Source organism: Schistocerca cancellata, chromosome 4, assembly GCF_023864275.1.
Source record: "Schistocerca cancellata isolate TAMUIC-IGC-003103 chromosome 4, iqSchCanc2.1, whole genome shotgun sequence".
NCBI lineage: Eukaryota > Metazoa > Arthropoda > Insecta > Orthoptera > Acrididae > Schistocerca > Schistocerca cancellata.
The window spans coordinates 245,756,509-245,764,697 of record NC_064629.1 but is presented as its reverse complement, the minus strand read 5'-3'; positions in this window follow the sequence as shown (position 1 = coordinate 245,764,697).

The window sequence follows — 8,189 nt, the reverse complement described above, 5'->3', positions numbered from 1 at the left end:
GATGGCTTGTTGTGGATTTAACATAGGTTGCTCCTTGTTGCTAATGGACTGTATTTATGATACCATTTTATTTTCTGAGCCTACTGTTACAGAGTGCAGGAATATTTTAGGTGTTAATATGTGTAAATTACATCCATAGGGAATGTACTTCCCTTTCATTTCAGCTGATAGTGTAAATACAAGTTGCAACCAGAAAGCAAGATTTATGACCTAAAAGAAAGGAAAAATGTATTTAAAAATATTTATTGAAATACTTACATTGATTGAGTGGCTACTTCACAACATAGTCACCAACATTGTTGAGACATTTTTGAAACAGTGCACCTTCAGTTGCATGCTCATCTCATAGCAGCCAGCCGCCAACATCCAACACCACAACGTTGTTTCAGTTGGCACCTCATCTTCATTGTCGAGATGTATTGCACTAAAAAGAATTCATGAGATGGTACAGATGACAGCCACTCAGGCCAAGTTCACAGCTGTAGTGCCGGTGGTTGAGCTTCTCCCATTTAAAATGATTCGGTAAATTTCATGTGGCATTGGCTTTGGGTTGTCCTGAGAATCGTGTGTACAAGATAAGAATTTTTGTAGCCTTTAATTGTGGCTTTGCACAGTTATCTAGTGGACTCAATAACTGCTTCTTTACAATCAGTACACAATGAGGTGAACCATGTTACAATATAGATGCATCCTGAGTCGAATATTGCCGGTAATTAACTAGTTTGAATCCATTATTTGTGTTCATTGCCTAAAGTTACTGAGGACAAGGTTAGTTAATGAGCCGATGAGTAGCTGTTACTTCCATAGGGCCATGAAATTCACATTAACCTCAGGAGAAATTTGAAATTCATTTTTATAGTGTCTACACAGAATATGGGCGTTCTTATTTTTTGGGTATGTATCTGTTAAGTATTGCCTGCAGTTAACCTTTCTGACTATCACATGATACACTTTGAATTAATACAAATACCTTGAAACTGTTGCAAAATTGTCTGTTACTTTGTACTCACAGCTTCAGTTTTGATGTTGTTGGTTGCCATAAGGAGCTCACAGTTCTAAATTGTTGATATGATAGAATAACATTTTTTTCTGAAAGTGTGTGGTGTGAGGTACTTTTGAGCTACTGGACATAGATTTCTTGTTGGTATCATATATGTTACCAAAACGTGTGTATTGTATTGTGAAAAGCTGTGGTGTTCTTATAGCTATTGACTTAACACTTTGTGTCTTACTAAACTTTATTGCCAGACATCTAGCTGATGGTATAATTATGCACAAGTGCATATACGGACAGGGGTGTTTCTTTGTTCTTGTTATATAGTGTATTAGTTTTGTCAGTTGGTCAGATATACAAATTTGCAAATGCACTGAAGGTAATGTACTCCGAATTTTAAGGTAGTGCATGAAACACAGTGCAGACATTAAATGGGGCAACTGAGTACATTTTGAAGCATATTTCAAATATGTTATCAGTATTCCCAACAGTTCTGTCATATTGCACTGGTTTTTGGGACTTTAATTGTTGGTTTATGAACATACTATAAACAGTCTACATTTTGTTTTATATTATCAATTGTAAATCATTTCCTGTGCTTCTTTGTGTTTTTGGTGAGATCTTATATGATGATTGCTCAGTTGTAGGAGTCATGATTTTCAGTATTAATTTTTTTTGTTTTAATGTAGAGTCATATACAGTTAGTTGCTAAGCAATAAGGTAAAAACACAGATATGTGACTGTGAAAAAGAAATTGTTATTCAAATTTCTATAGTTTCTTAATGATGTAAACTGTTGTAAAAAATGATATGCAATAATGTACAAAACCCATACTCCATTGAAACAGTCTTTGGAGGATCACTGGTATCAACTGACTGCTGTATCATCCTCAGTTTATATTTCTCGGTAAAGGTGAAATGTAGGAGTAAGTGGTGAGCAAACTGCTTCCCCACCAGGTATCAAGTTATGAAACCAGAGCATGTAGTTCTAATTGAAGTACATCCCTTCATTCATCTCGATGGCAGGGTGCAACCCATTGGCCAACAGTGCTGAACAGATGTGGGCAGTCACCCATCCAAGTAGTGGCCAAGGTCCACAATGCTAAACATTGGTGACCTGGCAAGAACTCGTGTTCCCAATGTGGTAAGGCCATTGGCACACTGTGGTATGCAGTTGAATTCTTACCACATCTAGCCAGGAGTGAATTCCTTGGGTTTGCAAGTTAGTGGACTGTTGTGTAATCAAGTTTGGCTCTGCATCAAGAATGAGTACCTTTTATTTTATTATGTGAGTACTAGAGAATAGTACACCATGTAAAGAAAATACTATTGATGGTGTTTTCAATGGCTGCAAGTATTTTTGTTTGATTTGTATATAGAGTAAATAAATGTTACTGTCGTAACTACTGCAACTGAATAATTGGCATTCCCACAAGGACAAAGACAGTTACGAATGTCATGTACACTGTCTGTTTGCACTGTGGAAAAGCAAAGCATAAGTTACATGTGAAACTAGTGCATCAGATCTTATGCTCATCTGATCTACTTCAACATCAAAATTATATTTGTAATACCAAAGGCCAGTTGTTGGCAGCAGATTTGGAGCACGTTACCCAATGAATTTTACAAACAGATCTTGTAAGTCCTAAGATTGGACAAATTATTCATGGAAAAGAAAACTGTGATATTCACAAATCACTTATGATCATTTTATATTTTATTGTCTGCTTCAATCGAAATTATTGTTTGAGAGTTGTGGAAAATGAGCAGCACTAAAAGAAAGTGACTTTATTATCCCTTTGTAACTCCTGAGATCATAACATCCTTCTCTTACACTAATGTTGAATAAGGCATGGTAGGAATATGGGACTGACTGTTATTAAGTTAAGTTTATTACACGGTTGTTAAGTAAGATTGATACAGCAAGAAAAATTGATATGAGAATTAAATAAGTTTCCTATTTAAATACAGTAATGGAGGTTGCTACTGTTTTGGGGTAGATTTTCATAATTGATGGAGGGTAATTTCAGAGTCACTGTCATGTAGTCTGTACTCTGTATATTTCTGTATTTGATTAATAATCTGTGCTTTTCTTTTATGAACGTTATGCACATGTTAACTAGTGTGTGAGGGAAGTGTGCTGTTCCAGGGATAGTATATGTACCAAGAAAAATCTCATAAGTTTTGTTAATGGCACATTGATATGTATTTACAGGTAATAACATCATTCCCAGTTGATCGTCAGAGTTGAAGTACCAGGTGTACATCATGGTCCTTGTCAGAAGTACCTTTTCCCATGGACGACAAATGTTTGAGGTAGGTATGTTGTGTGATATTAGTATTAGTAATTGCTTTAACTTGTGCAAAGCATTGCATTTTATGATGTGAGGGGAATTTGCGCTCACCAGTGTTATATCTGTATATTTTTGGTTAGGTACAAATGTTGCCTTTGATACTGCTCTTGAGTAGTTGGCATCATTGGAGCAGCGTAGATGTGAAAAAATAGTAATGTTCCATAGCTTTTAAAATTCCTATGTGTAGCCAGAAAGAAGTCTCATTTGTCAGTAATAGAGTTTTGCATATGCAAGATTAAATTGTTTTGTTTTGTAATCTTATTGAGAACATGGATATGCATGTAAGAACATTCTCAACAAGAAGTGTTGCATGGCTTGTTGTGGATGTAACATAGGTTGCTCCTTGTTGCTAATGGACTATATTTATGATACCATTTTATTTTCTGAGCCTACTGTTACAGAGTGCAGGAATATTTTAGGTGTTAATATGTGTAAATTACATCCATAGGGAATGTACTTCACTTTCATTTCAGCTGATAGTGTAAATACAAGTTGCAACCAGAAAGCAAGATTTATGACCTATAAAGAAAGGAAAAATGTATTTAAAAATATTTATTGAAATACTTACATTGATTGAGTGGCTACTTCACAACATAGTCACCAACATTGTTGAGACATTTTTGAAACAGTGCACCTTCAGTTGCATGCTCATCTCATAGCAGCCAGCCGCCAACATCCAACATCACAACGTTGTTTCAGTTGGCACCTCATCTTCATTGTCGAGATGTATTGCACTAAAAAGAATTCATGAGATGGTACAGATGACAGCCACTCAGGCCAAGTTCACAGCTGTAGTGCCGGTGGTTGAGCTTCTCCCATTTAAAATGATTCGGTAAATTTCATGTGGCATTGGCTTTGCGGTGTCCTGAGAATCGTGTGTACAAGATAAGAATTTTTGTAGCCTTTAATTGTGGCTTTGCACAGTTATCTAGTGGACTCAATAACTGCTTCTTTACCATCGGTACACAATGAGGTGAACCATGTTACAATATAGATGCATCCTGAGTCGAATATTGCCGGTAATTAACTAGTTTGAATCCATTATTTGTGTTCATTGCCTAAAGTTACTGAGGACAAGGTTAGTTAATGAGCCGATGAGTAGCTGTTACTTCCATAGGGCCATGAAATTCACATTAACCTCAGGAGAAATTTGAAATTCATTTTTATAGTGTCTACACAGAATATGGGCGTTCTTATTTTTTGGGTATGTATCTGTTAAGTATTGCCTGCAGTTAACCTTTCTGACTATCACATGATACACTTTGAATTAATACAAATACCTTGAAACTGTTGCAAAATTGTCTGTTACTTTGTACTCACAGCTTCAGTTTTGATGTTGTTGGTTGCCATAAGGAGCTCACAGTTCTAAATTGTTGATATGATAGAATAACATTTTTTTCTGAAAGTGTGTGGTGTGAGGTACTTTTGAGCTACTGGACATAGATTTCTTGTTGGTATCATATATGTTACCAAAACGTGTGTATTGTATTGTGAAAAGCTGTGGTGTTCTTATAGCTATTGACTTAACACTTTGTGTCTTACTAAACTTTATTGCCAGACATCTAGCTGATGGTATAATTATGCACAAGTGCATATACGGACAGGGGTGTTTCTTTGTTCTTGTTATATAGTGTATTAGTTTTGTCAGTTGGTCAGATATACAAGTTTGCAAATGCACTGAAGGTAATGTACTCCGAATTTTAAGGTAGTGCATGAAACACAGTGCAGACATTAAATGGGGCAACTGAGTACATTTTGAAGCATATTTCAAATATGTTATCAGTATTCCCAACAGTTCTGTCATATTGCACTGGTTTTTGGGACTTTAATTGTTGGTTTATGAACATACTATAAACAGTCTACATTTTGTTTTATATTATCAATTGTAAATCATTTCCTGTGCTTCTTTGTGTTTTTGGTGAGATCTTATATGATGATTGCTCAGTTGTAGGAGTCATGATTTTCAGTATTAATTTTTTTTGTTTTAATGTAGAGTCATATACAGTTAGTTGCTAAGCAATAAGGTAAAAACACAGATATGTGACTGTGAGAAAGAAATTGTTATTCAAATTTCTATAGTTTCTTAATGATGTGAACTGTTGTAAAAAATGATATGCAATAATGTACAAAACCCATACTCCATTGAAACAGTCTTTGGAGGATCACTGGTATCAACTGACTGCTGTATCATCCTCAGTTTATATTTCTCGGTAAAGGTGAAATGTAGGAGTAAGTGGTGAGCAAACTGCTTCCCCACCAGGTATCAAGTTATGAAACCAGAGCATGTAGTTCTAATTGAAGTACATCCCTTCATTCATCTCGATGGCAGGGTGCAACCCATTGGCCAACAGTGCTGAACAGATGTGGGCAGTCACCCATCCAAGTAGTGGCCAAGGTCCACAATGCTAAACATTGGTGACCTGGCAAGAACTCGTGTTCCCAATGTGGTAAGGCCATTGGCACACTGTGGTATGCAGTTGAATTCTTACCACATCTAGCCAGGAGTGAATTCCTTGGGTTTGCAAGTTAGTGGACTGTTGTGTAATCAAGTTTGGCTCTGCATCAAGAATGAGTACCTTTTATTTTATTATGTTAGTACTAGAGAATAGTACACCATGTAAAGAAAATACTATTGATGGTGTTTTCAATGGCTGCAAGTATTTTTGTTTGATTTGTATATTGAGTAAAGAAATGTTACTGTCGTAACTACTGCAACTGAATAATTGGCATTCCCACAAGGACAAAGACAGTTACGAATGTCATGTACACTGTCTGTTTGCACTGTGGAAAAGCAAAGCATAAGTTACATGTGAAACTAGTGCATCAGATCTTATGCTCATCTGATCTACTTCAACATCAAAATTATATTTGTAATACCAAAGGCCAGTTGTTGGCAGCAGATTTGGAGCACGTTACCCAATGAATTTTACAAACAGATCTTGTAAGTCCTAAGATTGGACAAATTATTCATGGAAAAGAAAACTGTGATATTCACAAATCACTTATGATCATTTTATGTTTTATTGTCTGCTTCAATCGAAATTATTGTTTGAGAGTTGTGGAAAATGAGCAGCACTAAAAGAAAGTGACTTTATTATCCCTTTGTAACTCCTGAGATCATAACATCCTTCTCTTATACTAATGTTGAATAAGGCATGGTAGGAATATGGGACTGACTGTTATTAAGTTAAGTTTATTACACGGTTGTTAAGTAAGATTGATACAGCAAGAAAAATTGATATGAGAATTAAATAAGTTTCCTATTTAAATACAGTAATGGAGGTTGCTACTGTTTTGGGGTAGATTTTCATAATTGATGGAGGGTAATTTCAGAGTCACTGTCATGTAGTCTGTACTCTGTATATTTCTGTATTTGATTAGTAATCTGTGCTTTTCTTTTATGAAAGTTATGCACATGTTAACTAGTGTGTGAGGGAAGTGTGCTGTTCCAGGGATAGTATATGTACCAAGAAAAATCTCATAAGTTTTGTTAATGGCACATTGATTTGTATTTACAGGTAATAACATCATTCCCAGTTGATCGTCAGAGTTGAAGTACCAGGTGTACATCATGGTCCTTGTCAGAAGTACCTTTTCCCATGGACGACAAATGTTTGAGGTAGGTATGTTGTGTGATATTAGTATTAGTAATTGCTTTAACTTGTGCAAAGCATTGCATTTTATGATGTGAGGGGAATTTGCGCTCACCAGTGTTATATCTGTATATTTTTGGTTAGGTACAAATGTTGCCTTTGATACTGCTCTTGAGTAGTTGGCATCGTTGGAGCAGCGTAGATGTGAAAAAATAGTAATGTTCCATAGCTTTTAAAATTCCTATGTGTAGCCAGAAAGAAGTCTCATTTGTCAGTAATAGAGTTTTGCATATGCAAGATTAAATTGTTTTGTTTTGTAATCTTATTGAGAACATGGATATGCATGTAAGAACATTCTCAACAAGAAGTGTCGCATGGCTTGTTGTGGATGTAACATAGGTTGCTCCTTGTTGCTAATGGACTGTATTTATGATACCATTTTATTTTCTGAGCCTACTGTTACAGAGTGCAGGAATATTTTAGGTGTTAATATGTGTAAATTACATCCATAGGGAATGTACTTCCCTTTCATTTCAGCTGATAGTGTAAATACAAGTTGCAACCAGAAAGCAAGATTTATGACCTAAAAGAAAGGAAAAATGTATTTAAAAATATTTATTGAAATACTTACATTGATTGAGTGGCTACTTCACAACATAGTCACCAACATTGTTGAGACATTTTTGAAACAGTGTCCCTTCAGTTGCATGATCATCTGATAGCAGCCAGCCGCCAACATCCAACACCACAACGTTGTTTCAGTTGGCACCTCATCTTCATTGTCGAGATGTATTGCACTAAAAAGAATTCATGAGATGGTACAGATGACAGCCACTCAGGCCAAGTTCACAGCTGTAGTGCCGGTGGTTGAGCTTCTCCCATTTAAAATGATTCGGTAAATTTCATGTGGCATTGGCTTTGCGGTGTCCTGAGAATCGTGTCTACAAGATAAGAATTTTTGTAGCCTTTAATTGTGGCTTTGCACAGTTATCTAGTGGACTCAATAACTGCTTCTTTACAATCAGTACACAATGAGGTGAACCATGTTACAATATAGATGCATCCTGAGTCGAATATTGCCAGTAATTAACTAGTTTGAATCCATTATTTGTGTTCATTGCCTAAAGTTACTGAGGACAAGGTTAGTTAATGAGCCGATGAGTAGCTGTTACTTCCATAGGGCCATGAAATTCACATTAACCTCAGGAGAAATTTGAAATTCATTTTTATAGTGTCTACACGGAATATG